Below are 18,136 nucleotides of genomic sequence, written 5' to 3' on the forward strand. Positions count from 1 at the left end.
TCTGTCGGGATGGTGAGATTTCCAAACCCATATAAACCCTCTGCACTAATAAATGGAGCATGGAGCAGCCTTGCTTAATATTTCAGGCTCTTGAGCTCATGAGGCCATTGTGGCACAGGTAAAGCAATGCAGATTTGCTAGTTTAAGTCCTGATATCTTGCTGCTGCAGGTTTTTCTACAGATTCAGGGTTACTCTTAATATGCTTGCTGAAGCTGATATGCCAAAGATTGATGTAATATGCTTTGCATTTCCATTCTGTGGTCTGGCAGAAGTGAGACAATTACTCTTAGAGCTTTGCTATTAGTAAAATGAAGATATCTGAAAAAATGCTGCTTGTGAGACCCAACATTTTATGAAAGATTTGGGATCAAAGTACCAGCAGTTCTAACTGGATGGCAAAGCAGTTCAGCCAACACGCTGAACGAAAATTAGAAACAGTCTTTAGAAACTGATGCTGCTGAGTTCCACCTGAATTTGTCCCCTGGCTGATCAAAGGCAAAACAGAGATAAGAAATTCTGAAGGCATGATAAAAAGTGAGAAGCCAAGTTGAGAATATGATTAGAAGTCTTATTCTATCTCTACTGCACTATCAGCAGACTTTCAGTTCATTAATGGATGCAGTCCTGTTAAAAAAAGTAAAATAAAAAAACCCAAAACCTAAACCCCCCAAAACCTGGTTGTCATTAGTAAGTTATGTGTATGCTCATGTTTGTTTACTGTATGTCTAAGTATTATTTAAATAAATGCTGTCTTCAGCTGCCAGAAAAGAATAAAAGCAAGAAAAAAAAAGTAATATACAGACCTCCAAAATGTTCAACGTACACAAAAAGTTGGTCTTATATCTATTTCCCTTGATATTCCAGATTAATGAATGCTTCAAAATCAGAATCTGTGTAATGCAGTTCACCAGGGGAACAGGACCTTTGTGCTTCAAACCCAGGTTTGCTGTCTGCTTTCTTGGGCATCATGCTGTGTTATCCTGTTCACAAACATATCAACTGACACCTTAGGTCTGTTTAGCCTAGTGCTCTCACTCCTACCATTGCAAACTCTTTCTGAACATCACTCTTCTGATGGTTGAAACTGTCTTTTAACTTATAACCTGAAATTGTTCATGATAAGCTGATAATTATTCAAGTACCAGTGTCGTCCCTTAGCTTTAGAAAAGCTTCATTTTCTTTTCTGTAATGTATTTATGAGGAATAACCCTATCTTATCTTAGATTTTATTTTGCTAAACTAAATAAACCAAAGCATTTGCTGGATTAAACAAGCTTTTCTATGTTTGTCTGGCAGAGAGGCGTGCACTCCATTCTTCACTGCCTTCCTCTGTGCTCTCAACTTTTGCTTCAGTGACTAACCAAACTAGCATTTCAGAGAAGGAACCACTAGAGACTTTGCTTAATAACATGAGTGTTTTCCTAACAGCACTTCTTGTCACATATTGTAGCATTGCAATAGCTTTCCCATCATGGCATTGCATCAGGAGCTTATGATCAGCTTGGTATTGACCACAGCTGAAACATGTATGTTTCTGCAGAGCAACAGCATCTTAATCAGCTGATGAAGAACATGCAGGGCTAAGTGTTTTATTCAATCATGTACTTTAATCTTTTCTGTAGTTAACTGACACTTTGCATAGCTCATTACTTCAATGCCCAATGCCACTGGTCACTTTATAACTTCCTTTTTAAAATTGCATGGACATGCAAAGGAAGTGTACTGTAAATGCTGGCATTAAGCTTGAGAATTTTAATGCAAAACCACCACAACATTCAAAATTATTGGTAGCAAGCAAAAACAATGGGCCTGCAGCACTTCGTTTATCAAATATCTATGTAAAAGCATATAGATATTTCTTTATGAAAAGTGGAAAAAATATAGTACTTGTAGGGAAAATATTTGTTTGTGAGTTTAGTTATTTTTTCTTTTCAGATTTACATTTTCAGCCTCAAAGTTCATGAAAGAAAAATGACTAGTTTTGCCTACTAGAAGTAATTCTGGATCAAATTAAGAATTTATGCAGAATGAAAGAAGAAAAAATGCTCTTTTCATCAACTTTCTCCTTCATTACCTTCTAAGATGTGACCCTAACATCGAAAATAGTTAAAACTGTGGTATAACTGTTGTATTTCAGTAAATTCTTATGTCATGAGTGGTGGATGGGGTCAAAGGTGGGTCACTTTGTTACAAGGAAGGTTCTTCACATTTTACAGGGAGGTTGCTTGGAAAAACATTTGTTTTGAACCATTTTGTAGCTCTTATTCTTTGAAGCTCATTCTTGTATCTTCATAGCCACAAAAGAAAGGAAATACCTGCTTGCTTATTCTCTCACAACTACTATGCAAACAAACTGTGGTTCAGTCATTGAATGCCATTGCAGATACAGGAATGTGTGAGGGAGATATTCACTTAAATGGCTGCTTCAATGCTGTTTGGTTTTTTGGTTTTTGGGGGGGGATGACCAAAGAACCACAGAAAATACTGGGGAGCCAGATTGGAATTCAGAGGTATCCCAGACCTACTAACAGCAGCACAATGAAAACTGGAGTCCTTGAATGATAATAAAACTACTGAGTTAGTAAAAACTCAACTGATGGAGCTCTCATGTGGAACATACTGTGTCTACAATGTTACAGGTCATTTCCTTTGCCTTTCTCTATAAACATATTTTTCAAATTGGTTTCAAGTTCATCCAGCTGCTTAAAGCATAATATATTGGAAGCATATTAATATAACAGATAACTAGCAGCTGTTGTTGGAAAATTGACAAAACGAAGGGTAGATGTTGCTTCAGAGGATGAACTTGGGCTTTCAGGCAAAACATCTTCCTCGATATTTTACTTCTCTATGAGTTTCTCGTTGCAAAGGCTGGACCAATAACACAAAGAGGTCACATTTTTTCCAGATACAGCCCTAGCCCAAGCATGTCTTGTAAGAAACTGATATGCTGATGGACTAATTTTCAAGGCTTTGAATGACAGGCAAAAAAATTTTCTTAATCTCTCAGCAATTTCTCTCTCTGTTAAAGAAGATACTGTCATCTGTTAACCCTGACTCTACCTTATTCCTATTCATAGAACTATATCTGTATTAGGATTTGGTGACAGTGTATTTATTTGGTGACACATGCTCCTGATGAAACTCTGTGTTCCAGAGATGATCTAATCCATTTAACCATGTCCTACCTCCTATCTCTTCAATTCAGACTTTGTTTTAAAATTATTTCCCCCAACCCCCAGAGACAGTTTGGTTAAAACACCGGAAAGCTACACTTTACATGACTAAAAGAGGTATAATTTTCTTTACTAACTGTGGGTTTGTTTGGTTCTTGGGTTTTTTTTTTTTGTTGTTTTTTTTCTTCTCTAAACCACTGCATGCTTGGCCTGAGAAAGAGAGAAAATACACCACAATCCATTTAACTAGCAACATTACATTCCTATTTTGTATTTAAATCTATCAAGACACATACTGCTTCAGGTTTATTGCTTTTATGATCTTACAAGTTTCATACAATTCACATTGCCTGTAGCTGTCAAATACCATAAGGCTTCCTTAATAAGAGAGAATAAACATACATGTACTTTGATCTACTTCACTGCTTCAAAGTTTAAAATATCCTCTGAGAGCTTTTCACAGAATTTCAAAAAACAGTTATTGAGAGGAGTAATTATGAAAGCAGTAATTTTCTCACTGATGTTTTTCTATAATTCAGAGTTGGGTGGTAAAAGCATTATGTTTCTTTATATTTTTTTCCCCCCACAGTGTAATAATCTGCAAGGACTTTTGATTTATAACATTTTTCTTTTATAACTCACCCTGCCCTGAGGAACTGCAGTCAGGCAGAAGGCTAGGAGACTGGAAGAATGCAGACAGACTATGGAAGCATATGTAGCACCCTGACAAACACAAAGCATTAAAAAAAAAAAATAAAATCAAATCTGCATTTCAAATAGACTTGCATCAGGAGTTTTTAAGCTTGTTTCTGGGCTAGGCCACATGGTTAGAGGAAGATTGCCTTGTATCGTCTGTTTTCCATTCAGAAATAGTGCTGACCTTCATTCCTTTCATAATTTTCTCACATTACAGCAGCAATTACTTATGTAGAAAAAGGATTTAATGGATGTTATACTTCTTTTTATGCAGTTTAGCATCTGGAAACTTGGGAGGAAAGATTCTGCTTCCTAGGGACCACATTTTGAGAAGTGCTGACTTAGGTCACAATCCCATGCAGTCAGTCACAAGGATGCAAACGCATGGAGTTCTTTGCAGATCATTACAGGGAGTTATATAAAGTTACAAGTTGATTTTTAAAAATTGCATTAATACTACTTCAGGTACTTATTTGATTTTATTTTTTTAATTTGTTGCAAATTGCACATTAATGCAATAGCTGTTTAAGGTTTATGCTTCTTTAGGAAAAATGTGATCATGTTGTTACGAATAGCCCAGTACTGAGAAAAAAAAAAAAAATAAATTGTTTGTTTAAAAAGAAAATTGAAGTTCTCTAAATAACAAAAATGAAACTTTTTGTTTACTTCTTTTTTGTCTTAGCTCCTCTGAGTCTTTTTAAAATATCATTTAGAACTAAATTCTTTCAGATTGTTGTTTTTAATTCTTGTGTAGATCCTGAGAGTAGTTTCTGATATGTCTGCCAGCTAGACCAAATTTTTAAGGCTGTAGAGAGAAGGGAGTTATATTTTACATGTAGGGTCAAATAACTCATAGGTTTTGCAATCTAAGAACAATCTTCATTGCAAATCCACAAGGTCTGAAGAATTTTTTACTTTTTGCAGGTCTTTAGAGTCCTTTCCAAGGTTTTACAAGCTCCACAGGGAAAATGATGAATCTTGTAAAACATGTGTTCACAATACAAACGGTTAATCATAAATATGTCACTATGACTTATGCCTGTTTCAGAATGTACAAATAACAGCATAAAGCAGTCTCTCCTGCCATCTTTGAACTGTATATCTTCTATCAGAGTTGTAAAGTGTTTGGTGGGAGACACATCACATTCTGAAAGAGTGAAAGGTAGTCCAAGAGGAATACCATCCCAAGGGACAAGAAGTCAAAAAATATCACAGTGTGTGCTGAAGCTCTGCCAAGGCCTTTTCTAATTGTTCCAAGCTTATCACAAGCTGTCTTTGCTCTAAATTAATGTTGTCAGTATCATGAACTGCAACCTTAGCACAAGGCCAACACTGTCTCTAATGAACGGCAGTGAGTTTGCATGCTGTTACGAACTGCAGCAAGAACTGAGAAATCTGAAGCTGTATAATAAGTAAATTATTCCATCACTTTTCCCTCTGCCTCAGAAGTAGCCTCCAGAACAATAGAAAGCTTCTTACAAGTTAGCTAGTCCACTGTTTTTACCCAAAGCTGGATAACCTGTGTTGCTGTTGATAGCTGTCCAAACTACCTGCTCTTAATTCTTCAGTGCTACAGATGCCAAAATTTCCCCTCGCAGGTGTTGCAAAAAAGAAACGGTAACCTTTTGAAAGAAGCTGTTTATGAATGGATGAACCTGGTTGAACTTTGAACATGGTTTCTAGTCTAATGAGCTGAAAAGAAAATGGTAGAGGCTTGTAGTGGCAAGTTCAGGGCTGTAAATACCCCACTTGTCCTGCCTGCTAAGGAGTTTTGGAGATTTATCACAAGGCCGAACAAGACTGAGCTGCACAATTTTTCCTGGTTGGATTTTTTTTTAATTATTATTATTTTATTTTTAATGCCTGTCAGGTGGACAATTGGTTTTGGGAGAAACCTTTGGTTTATCTTAAATCACCTTAAATCTCCTACTAAGCTCACACTTGCCCCCAGAGTTGACAGTCTTAAAAGGAGTTAAACATGACTGAAATTACTTTGGCGATCACGACCAAACCACTTCCTCATTATGAATTCTGAAGCGTGATTTATGTAGGACGCAATGCTAGTGTTAGGTGAGGTTGTGTTTTATACCTGTGTCTCACCTTCAGCCAGATCTTGACCCCAGAGACCACACGCAGACTAATTTCAAACCTCTCAGCTTTCTTTCAGGATTGTGCCAGGTGAGGGGCACCAGAGTCAGACACGGTGTAGGACAGCCAGGCAGGGCCATGGAGATGGGGATAGCCTAGGGACAGACTGGGTTGGGACAGGGTTGGAGACCAGTGTCCTTCAGTGTCACAGAAGCTGGGACAGCCCCAGGCTGGGCTGAAATGGGGGCCTGGGCTGAGGGTAGGGTGGAGAGGTTCTGGGTGGGGCTCATCAGGGTCGTTAAGGACCGTAAGTATCCTCAGGGGCCCAAGGTTGCTCCCTCAGGAGCTGGGCTGCAGTCTAGGGCATGCCCTGGGGCAGAGTCTTGTCAGGGGCTGTGAGGGTGTAGCACCCAGCTGCTCCTCTTCTCTGTGGGGGTCACCCCTGTTTGGCCTGGGGTCTCTGTGAGCCCAGTGCTGGATGGAAAACAACCTCCTTGTGCTGGAGGGAGTGAAAGACTGGTGTAACTGCCTTCCTCTTCAGCTGGGGACTTATGCGAGGCCGCGGGACTAATGCCTTACCAGCTGCTGCCAGCCCAACAGGGACAGGACAGTGCTGTTTTCTGGGGTAAGCTGATCATTTGGTGGGCTGTGACACGACAGAATTACAGTGATCCTTGCCTTTTGTGCTAGCTGATAAATGAAGTGAATAGGCGGTTTTACTTCTTATTTATTACTGGGGACACAGTCAGTGTCCTCATGAAAGGCAAACGTGCTGTGAGCTGTATCTGACACAGGCAACGTGATCTCTGCCATTGGTGAAGTTACATTATGGCTGAGTTTGTCCACGCATCTGTAAGAATTTATGTCATGGGGGTTATGCTTGTTGGCCCAGGAAAGAAAGTACATGGCCAAATCCTGATCTCAGTTGCACGTGCGCAGCTCCCAAGGCAGTAGGGCTGCATCCTGGCTCAGCACATGGCCTAATGAGGTCTTGCATGATTGCAAATAATGTGAATGGCACACTGGAGAGTGAGCAAACAACTGTTCCTTGTTTTGCTGTGCTCTCTGCACTGCAGCATCTGTTTTGCTTCATCATTTTTTAAAAGAAAACCACAAATATTTTTCACCAGAGAGCTGATAAATAATAGTCCTTACAGTTTAAAAAGTTTTAAGGGGGATAAAAGCATTTAAGGATAAAGTCCTTATGTTTGGATTTGAGCATTAATTCACAGATTGTCTCTTTATTATTTGGTTCCCAGCTTGGGAAATCCTATGGGGTATGGGCCCTTAGGAAATCACATGGGGTGATGTCTTAGTTTGATTTATTTTTATTTGTGTAACTAACTTTGCACAGAGTTGTCTTTCACAGCAGCATATTTTAATGGGGATTTGTATTTCTTGGAAAATTCAGCAAACTGGGGAGTGTTTAACAATTTTTCAATGAAACTTTAAAGGAAATTCGTTGTGACTTTGCGGATGCACTTGGGATTGGGTTAATGGGCGTGATGTAGTAAACTAAGTAGCTATTTTAAAGGGCTGTGGTCAGAAGATCATATGGGGTTTTTTTGTCTTGAAGTAGCTGCCTGAGAGGAAATGTATTCTAGCAAATGGCAGACTACATGTATAAACAGAAGCAGGGATAGCCTGAGTCTAGTCTTAGTACTTCTCCAATACTTTGCATTTCTGTAGTACTTCCGTGTTTCATATGGTAGATGACAGTTCATGAAGAGAAGTAGTTTTAGCCCTCCTGTCTTTCCTGTTCTTGAGGTGACAAAAAAAAAAGTCTAAAAATGATTATCAAAAGGATCATTTAAACTGTGGTAAAGAGAAATCTTCAAAGGTTCATGTTATTACTTTAAAGTTATGACTGGGTAGGTCCTGAGGTAAGCTCGGATACTTTTGTGATAAGAAAGTATATATTTTTTTATATACATATTTTTTTCCCAATGGCTCAAATGCATACTGTCTTGTTTCTGAGTTTCTTAAGTAAACATCAGATTATTGTATTGCTGTTTATCCAGCATCACAAATATATAAATTAATTTTAGAGCAAATGGATGCATTCTTCTCTCTTGTCCACATCATAACATTTCTTTTTAAGATAAGACATAACAAGATCAACAACAAAGCAGGAGAAGCTGGGTACACATGAGAATTTGAAGAGAAAAGAGAATAGAGCTCTTTGCTCTTGTGGGGTTCTCTCCTTATCAACTCCATACAACTTTGTGCTCTCACTTGAAGAACAGTGAACATAACAGGAAAAGCATGCGTGTTCTAGAAATTGGCGGCATAAGCACGGGACAGGAAGTCTTCTGGACAAAGCGGCCTGCAGTACTTACCTGTTTGTTAAATGTATCTGCTTGGTTGGTAGGAAGTAAGACTGTTGCATTTTTATCTTGCTTAAACGGTTACACGGTGAAGGTGGGGGAATATGTTGTTGTCTAAAGTTTCGAGCCATTTTTTTTGAATTATAAAGTTAGGATCAGGCCTTTTGAAGTTTACTGAGATAATGCGATTAAATCAAAGCCAAGATTTTAACATCAGAGAATACCAAGACAGAGGGCCTTGTTTGGGGGGAGGGAGAATAGGAAGAAGGGGGCTTATACCTAGATAAAAAGGTTAATTAGAAGAGGCATGTGAAGTAGAAAACAAAAACAGGCAGCAAGATCTATGCTTTTCATAAATGAGAAGATAATTATAATAGGTGCACCCCATCCACATGCACTTGTGCCCCCCCCCAACAAGTAAATAAGTGAAACCCAACAGAGCCCACTCACCACCCTCTCACTGATGATTTCTCAATGTTGCTTTTCTGTATTAAGCAGTATTGCAGTCTAGTTGCATCAGGGATACTTTCTGATTTTTTACTAGATTGGTGATTAGAAAAGGACATGATCCATGTAATGATGGGTCTGAAACATGGTCCCTCCTATGAGGAATTGTAAAAGTTCTATGCAAGCCTTGCCTTAAAGCAGAAAAACTTTTACATCCCATGACTGAATAGATGTAATAATTAGCTAATAGCAGAAAGGTGTGCCTTTGTTTATGTCATTGTACAAATGTTGAAGTGCCTGAAAGACTTTGTGTAGGCTTGACATTATTACAACACTGTTTTTTTTAAATAGCATTTACCTTTCTGTCAATATTTCTCACTGAATTTATTAAAATTGTTTCACAACTCTTTTTTTTTTTCTTTTTTTCCCTTCCAGTAATTCCTTCACTATAATTGGATTATATATTTTCCATTGTTGTGCAGCATAATGTAAGTACTAGGTACTGAAGTGCATATTATTACTTTAAAAACTGATTAGGTGACAAGAATTAATTACAATTATAAATTATTACACAAGTCTCCTGTTCTACAGTGGGAGCGTCAGTAAAATGCTGACACTGGATAATTAACTGGTGCTAATCTGTGTGTTCAGTTTTAGATAGTCCAAAGAAGATTTGATGTTCCCTTTCCTGAAATAAACAAAACCAGCTTCCCAAGTATCAAAAGTAACAGTAGCTCTTAAGGGCTAATCATTACCAGCCTTTGTCATGGGCTTGTAATTGTTTCATGAATTCTGCTTCAATCAGGGAAAAATATGCTTAAGTGCCAATAAAAATTTTTATGCTGCTATGATTTCCTCCTGCCTCATCTTCCTCCTCCCAGTTTATGGCTTTATTCCACTGTCTCTGTTACTAAGCAACACTGTACATGTTTTTAATGCAAATGACTTCAAACCCTCTGGTAGTAAGGCAGAATAACATCAGGTTAATTTCCTGATTAATATATGCTACAAAGAAGTGCTGTGCACTAATAAAAACAAAGATGGCTAGAAAGCTGCCTCATAGCATAAGGAAATAAAGTTGGTGGTTTGGTGTTTTGTTTTTTTTTTTTATTTTATTTTTTTGGAGGGGAGGGGGTTGTTTTTGGTTTTTGTTTGTTTTGGGTTTGGTTTTTTTTTTTTTTTTTTTTTTTTTTTTTTTTTTTTTTTTTTTTTTTTTTTTTTTTTTTTTTTTTTTGTTTTTTTTTAATTGTCTAGGTTGTCTTATCTGTATTTGAAACAACCTTTCCAAGCAGAAGGATCAAATGCTAGGGTTCCATCGTTTTGGTTTGATCTGTTGTGTGTTGAGCCACCCAGCTGTTTGTGCAGCGTGTATGCCATGATGATGCAAGTAGTTTTCTTGTGGTTGCATGCTCTATTTTCATCTTTATACAGAGGACATAAATGCCTTTTTTTCACTCCATTCCAAAATTAATGGTTGCATGTGAGGCTTTTTAGGACTGAGTGTTGTCTTTTCATTCAAGCCAATAGTAAAATTCCAGCTGACTTTAGAGTGAACAGGATTCAACCAACATTCGTGCTTGCACCATAAATTTCTTTTGCATGCCACTGTACCACTCCCCATATTCTTAAAGCTCTTAATTATTGTGTATTTCAGGGGATTGCATGATTTTCCTCTTCTTTTTTCCCCCCATAATGTGAAGTCCTACTTAATGGGCTAGCAACTATAATCTTGTCCAAACAGCAATACCATTTTAGATGGAAATAAAGCAGATTTCTTTCTGTACTGCATTACAGAAGTCTTAGGAGTGGTGTTTAGACTGCAGTGTTTGCTCATAGGAACAGCTGCGACAGGCTTATGGCCAATGTTTGCAGAACTGCTTTGACATCTCTAAATCAATGGCAATGCTTGCTATTACAAAGTGGAATTTGAAAGTCTAAACATAGAATATCAAAGGGTTTAAAATACACTTAAATGCATATTTGCAACTTTGATTCCTCTGATGCCTGAAGATTTATGCCTTTCAAACAGCCTGAAATAATATTGAGCTTCCAGACAAGTTCTTAGATAGGCTCTAAGTTTCAATCCTACCCATTTTCAACGTAACAAACTAATAGTATGTAATGCAGCTGTAGGAACCATGTCATCAAATGTTTTTTGTTCTGTGTATTATTTTTTCACTCTGTATAAAAATAAATAAATTTTATCTCCTGTTACTTAGGCCTCTTGAAGGAGGAAGAAATACTGAATTGCTGCCAGCAAAAACCTGTCAAATGCACAGTCAGCAGAATGAACAACAGACCAGGAACTTTGTTTAAATTTTAAAATGATGTTTAAATCATGATTTGAAACTTGTGCCTAAGAATATTTGTTTGTTTTTAAATTTGGTAGAGCCCTCCTGAGAGAATTGTACCATGCTTTTGGGAAATAAGTATTTCCCAAATTAAAAACATATAGAGAAAGTTTTTCTTTGTTTTCTGTGAAAACACACATTTAAAAACAGTGTGGGATTAACACAGTTATACGGAACACATCCTTAGTACTGACCATGTGTTCTCTACTTTTATGGTGAACTTAACAGCTATGCATGAAATACTCTTTGTGTGTTTGGAGAACATATCATAGAAGAACAAATGTTAAATTTAGACATGGTTAATTAAATACAAGTCATTGCCAAATAAAACAAGCCATAGTGTGTTTTAGTGCATGTTTGCAGCATGCTGGAATGTAGCAGTAGCATGTGTATGGTGTGCGCTGGATAGCAGTCAATAATATATATTGGCAGTAAATGCAGGTATTCCATTGTAGGTGAAATTTAGCCATGTCTCTGTCTGCACTTTGTTATTTCAGGATGCCATTGCCTCCATGGTGGTTTTGGGCCAGAGGCGTGAACTTTATTTTCTGTAAATGAAACTGGATTTCATTAATGTGCACTGAACACATTAATGTTCTGTGTAAGCTTGAATGCTGGGGGTGCTGATCTGCTTGTGGTTGGAAATTATGGAGCTTTGCAGTGTTGATCAGCTTCTCCTGTGACATAGGCAGATCATCAATCAAATGATATCGCAGGAGAGGTAAAGGCATGTTGTGTCATGGAATAACCTTGTCAAAATATTTGAATTAACTTGGCAGAAAATTCAGCCTTTAAACAGCTCCAAGATAAGCATTGAAGTGTAAGGAAAATTTTATATTGCTTGTAAAGTTTCCAGTCATCTTTTGGGCTGGAGGCAAGAATATGCCTTTAGACGTGGTGGGGCTTTTTTTGTGTTTGGTTAGGTTTGTGGAGGTTTTTTGTTTTGTTTTGTTTGTGGTTTGGGTGTTTTTGTTTGTGATTTTTTGTTTTGTTTTTTTTTTAATGTACTGTATACTTTTAAATAAATTTAAATCCAGTGCATATTCGTGCATCACTGTAATGAATGCTGATGTTTTGGCACTGATCTGTGAAGCTCTTGAAACAGATTTGATATGCACATTAGAGGTGAGTCCCACAAGAGGCCATGGGCAAAAGAACTGTAGGAGCATATCCCTTGGTAGAATGTATCTAGACTTGAGCAAAAAGTACGATGTTTTTTTCCAATATACATTTAAAGTTTTCTTTAATAAACAAGGTAGTCACAAATGTTGATCAAAACAAAATTATGTGCAACTTCAGAATTTCAGGGGTATGAGGTGTACAGATAATGTACATTTTCATTTAGAATCAGTGTTCTAGTTGGACTGCTGTCTTTGTTCTGCTGTGTTCAGAGTTAAGGCTAAAAACACAGTACTTGTAGGTTTGAGAAAAAAAACTTGGAAGAAACAAACTAAGCATATGGCATGAAGATTAAGCTAAACCAACACTTATTTAAAGTTATTTCAGATTGTTTAATATTTTCAGTATTTCAAAATACAGTTGGTCTGATTTAGGTGTTTCTGTGAAAAATGCTTGCTTTTCCCCACAATTATGTTAGACAGAAATCCATTTTAAATGTGATAATTTTTTTCTGAAACAGAGCAGTGCATATCTACTGTCTAATCTCATGTAAAAATTACAGATGACAGTAAAGAGAGCTATCATAGATATGCAGAGAAATTAAAGAATAACAGAAATATAGTTTTGCTGGATTTAATATGTATATACTGCACTGTACAGTCTAGTTTATAATGTAAAATATTCCTTTCTGTATGCTGCCTTACACTTCTATCTAGAGTAATCATATCACAAACTCCAGGCTCAACATTAACAGTTCTCTAGTCGGTGCAATTACATCTTATGTACATTTATCTGTGACCTGTGTTTGAAAGGTGTCGTGCAAATCATACCCATTCTCTCACTTTATAGGTGCTTTTATGTAGAAAGGGGGCTTTGGGTCTGCAAATTTTTGTCATACTTGGTAGGTTTTCTGACAGTGCAACACTGAATCCTTATAAAAGATTTAAAAAGCTATATAAATGAATAAAACCTTGTGACTCCAAACATATTTTAGATCCTTTAGTATTTCATAGCTGTTCAACAAAATCAAATATACATAGCACTACTATAGTATATATTATATTTTTGTGAATTTTTTTTAAGTTTCTGGGTTTTTTGGTTTGGTTTTTTTTTGTTGGTGGATTTTTTTAATTTTGTTTGTGTGTGTATTTGTGTATCATGTGACAACTAAGCATGAGGAGGAGTTCAGGGTAGGTAGAGAAAGCCCATGTTAACTCTATATGCAGCACCTTGCCTTCCTTTCATGGGCATATAACTACCTGATGGGTTTCTAGTGCGTAATTGAACTTTTTTTTTCTGCTGAAATAAAAGTCAATAGGAGCAAATCAGCTGCTAATGTCTTATATGCATCTATTGACTAAATAATTTCTGGTTATTCAATTTCATAAAAATGGTGGAGTTCACATTTGCTTGGAGATGCTTGAAAGTCTATGTGTATGTTTGTGCAGGATTGTTCCTTGCTCGTAAAACCTTTCAGTATTTTCTGCTTTTAAAAAGCTTTTTAGCTCTTTGGTTAAATAAAACCCTCTACATATATTTAATTTTTTTATTTAATGACAGTGTGAAATACCTTCACAGTTTTGTATTTTTTCAACAACAATCTTTGCTTTCCACCCTATTTTAACAATTTTTCACTTTCTGATTTGGCTATAAAGCTCCAAGAGATGGTATGTCTCTGTGTATGTATGCCGCCTTCTGCACCAGGGCCTGTGCTTGATTTTAGCCTCACAGCAGTGCCAACATATAAAGCTTAGGAATAGTTAAAATACATAGCAAATAAGTAAGTTATTTAGTAGGTAAGCTATCAGAATTTCTTAGGCCCAGCCTTCGACTGTTGTTGGGGGAGGCAGAGCACCAATCCCCTCTTACTGTGCTGGAACCTGATCCCGTTTCCACTGAAGCCACTCTACAACGTGGCACTGCTTAGAAACACCAAAGCTTATTCTAAGTAAGTGGATATATGTACACTGAATACTCAGCTGCAGGAGCCTGAGTCTATCTTTTCAGGGCTGCTATTCATACTGTAATGTGATCCTACAGTTGATGCAATATTCTGGGTAAATCTGTCCCTTTAATTTAATTTAGCTTCTAAAAAGTTAAGCCTAAATTATCCTTTAAACTCTAACCCGTACATAAGAAAACTAGCAATTTTTAAAATGCTCACTCCCAGGAAATTTTATTAACAGTCAGTTCTGGAAAACACAAGTGAATTGCTGAACTGCAGTATTACAGCTGGGTTAGATTTTGGATTAAAAGGAATGGTGGGATAAAATATTACCACATTACATAGAAATACTTTGGTAAGGATGATATTGCCTCAGATACACAGCTATAGATACATGGATAATAGCATAGTACTTACAATAGTACAGAAACATTTCTTTGCTTTGGGTGGATTGATACAGCAGTGGAGATGGCTTTCACAAAGACATCTGTTGAAGACGTGCACGTTTCTAGTAATGCTTCAGACAATGGAAGTTCTTATGGGGTAAAATTCTACAATATAAAACTAGCTCTATTGAAATAGGAAACATTAACATTTACTACTTCACAAATTACAACTGCACATAAATATTTGACAGAAAATAGTATCTAGTTCTTGTTACTTAATTTACCAAATACTTTTAAAGCTGCAGGCCATGGCACTTGTCCATTAAAAAGATCACACAACATTGTTCTCAAATGTTATCTGTACCTCTTTCTCAAGTGTCCAGCCACATCTGCAGTACCCCTCAGTAAGAACGAGCTTGACAGCTCTGCTATTAACGTTGAGGATTTGTTAATTCAGCCTTGTAGTGAGGTCTCTGTTGAAATGGGCTCGATGGATAGAACAGCCTCATCGCTTTGCACAAGCTGGTGGGATGATGGTCTGGCCAAGCCTGTTATGTGATGTAAAAGAGTAGACCTGGAGACACTGACCTTGTCAGCAGGGTAAGAATAGTTTGGTATTTTCCAAACTGATCAGGATGTTACTAAGAAACTTAAGAGCCTCTCAAAACTTTTTGGAAGATTTTAGTACTTAGTTGAAAGATTTGCTCTTAAGGGTTTCTCTTTGCTTCTGCTTTAGGTTATGGTGGTGTGGATTTTTTTTGTTTGTTTGTGTTTGTTTTTTTAATGTGTAGCAAAAATAAAATTAAGTATTTACATTTAACACTAAATATTCCCCACATCAGCAAGTCCCTGCTTTTGGCCGCCTTCCACCCCCTCTCAAATATGTTTCTCCTTTCCACAGCAAACTTCTTGCTGGGAATACCTGTGCTTCAGTACAGTCAAAAAGGAGGTCATAAAGATAAACCATTCCTGAAGCTATGCAAACAAAACTAAACCAGACCTGGGAATCCTACTATGTACTCTGCTGCTGCCACATAAGATGATAAAAACCATCGCCTGAATAGTAATTCTGGTAAAGTAAAGGACTTTTGGCATCGTACTTAATCTGCAAGTTCTTGATTAACAATGTAAGCATGAGGAGATTGTTAACCTGAGAAGGCAAATTAATCCCCACTGTATCTCTAACGGTTTTGTTGGAATTTGGGCGGCCCAGTGCAGATTATACAGAATGACTTAGGATAGGTGTGTAATAAGCAAGAAGCAGAGAGCAGAGTATGAGTCATATAAACATAAACATGAGTCACATAAAATATTACCACACAATAAATAGAAATAAATATTATGCATGTCAAACATAATGTTGATTTAGTAATTATTCTGCCAGCAGAAAGAAAGTATTCATTTAAACAAGTCAACGGAACATAATTGTGAAAGGACAAGAGTTGTGATGCCTGTATTTAGGGCTGTATGCTGTCTCCTTTAATTGAGTTCTTTGCAATAGGGGTGCACAGGGACAGGCTAAGAGTTTGCCAAGTATTTTACTTTGGTCATCCCAAGAATGAAAAGTATTTTGGATGCTCCTTTCAAAAATAACAACATACTATTGCATCTTAACTTTGTGTTCTTTAAGATAGTGGGAGTTTGTTCTTAAATATACATACCTAGTTCTTATTTTGATCTTAAATTAAGAGGGCTTAGCCCACAGTTCCCCCCACATGGCAGTCATACAGAGCCAAATCTTATTCTGTCCTCCTCTGTTGGCAAGGAGTAGGTTCTTACACCAAAGAATGTCCTGGCCATCTCTTACCTGACCCTCACTGGCGCCATAGAGTCAAAGGTCTGCAACAAAGGCCAGATTGTGCGCTCTGTCATGCTGCTGCTCTGCATGCCCCATGCATAGCTTTCCAACATGGTATTTTCAGCGTATATGGGCAGGGAACCTTAAGGCTCAGCAAAGGTATTTCTGAAGACCTGTACTGGCTGCAGCTAGGTGCATGATGGAAATGGTGTGGGTGTGCTGAGGGAAATGGGGACTTTCCAGCTAGCTCTCAGTTTGGGGCTTCATGGGGATGCCTGAAACTGCAGGATGTGGCTGTATGCAGTAACTATGTGCTCCAAAAGAGTTTACTCTCTGCTGCTGGCCAGTTATAGTTGCTGGAGAGTTTCATCTCTGTATCTATTGATATGTCTATTCTTTTTTCCTTTAAGGAAACACTAAACCAGGATTCAGTATATTTGGTCAGCTGATGACCATTTTCCTATCCTTTAGGAGAACAAAAATTTCCTACTATTATTTAATGGCAGCTTTGCCCTCCACTTTCTTTGCTTATCAATTCAAGGTCAGTCTTGCCTTCAAAGCACACCAGCTGTAAGTCCTTCCTACCTTTCCTGCAGCAACACAGCCAAATATGCATGCTTGTGCTTTTCTCAGTGACCCAGGTATGCATGGGTGCCACCAGCAGCCCAGGATACACAGGCTCTTAAAAATGCAGGATCTAGGCTGAAATGATCAAAATCATTAGCCAATGGCTTCTCTTTTTTTCTCTGTCATCTTTATTGTTCAGAGTCACTACTGATTCTGCTTATTTTTCTTCTTGGTGATAAATGTGTCCTTTCAACTAAGTATTTCTCAGTTATCACCCATGCAAATATGCTTTGATTTTGATTTTTTTAATACATATATATTTTTCTCTTGGGGATGGCTCTTGTAGTAATGCAATCAATGTTTCGCAAATGAGCTACCTTTTGTGATCATTGGGCACATTGGATTTTGGTGACCAAAGGGATGAGAAAATGAGGAGGAAATGCTTGTTTAACCCCTGTCAAAGAAGTTAACTGCCTTCCAGATGGACAAGTTTGTATTTTGTTTCTACATGAGTCTGCCCACAGGTAAGGATCTCCAGATCCATCAGGAGGCAGGGAAATACTGCTATCTCTTCCTGTAACTTTTGAGATGAAAAACATATTTGTGGCTGCATCCAGCAGGTGGCAAGCACAGCACACTGAATTATGTCTGAGACAGAGCTACTTCTGCCAGGGGAAGTTCCTGGTGCTGCTCAGCATGTGTACATGACCAAAATATCATACAGATAAATGGCAAGCTCTGCCAATACTTCATCAGCTCACCAAGTGGTGAGGCAGTGGTACTGTTCTGGATGCTCTTTATAATGCATGGGATTATTGCCATATTCATTTTTAACCAATGGCTGTCTCACTTACAAGGATATAGGCTAAATATAAATTATTCTATATAATCATTTAACTGTGTCTTTAAATGACACATTCAGGTTTCAAATTTAGAGAGACTAGCTTGCAATTAAATTAACTTAAATAAGAACAGTTTTTTTTTTTAAATATGCAGCTTTAGAAGTTTTAGTGATTCCTCCCAGCACCTTGTGACATGTAAGTAGAAATTGTTCCCATTTTGCAGCTAGAAGAACAAAGGCAAAACTGAGGAAATTTGTCTTAAAGTGAATGAAAAAGCAGAAGAGGCACAGGGTTCCCGGATCTGGCTGTAGTCCCATTTTTTTCTTAAAAAGTATTAAATTACATAACTTTTTTGTTGGTTTTCTTTAAGTAATTCTCTAAAGTATAAAAAGA

The sequence above is a fragment of the Pezoporus wallicus genome, unplaced genomic scaffold (assembly GCF_028554395.1).
Source record: "Pezoporus wallicus isolate ANWC-B61680 ecotype Strahan unplaced genomic scaffold, APGP_CSIRO_Pwel_v1 scaffold_7402, whole genome shotgun sequence".
Taxonomy (NCBI): Eukaryota; Metazoa; Chordata; class Aves; order Psittaciformes; family Psittacidae; genus Pezoporus; species Pezoporus wallicus.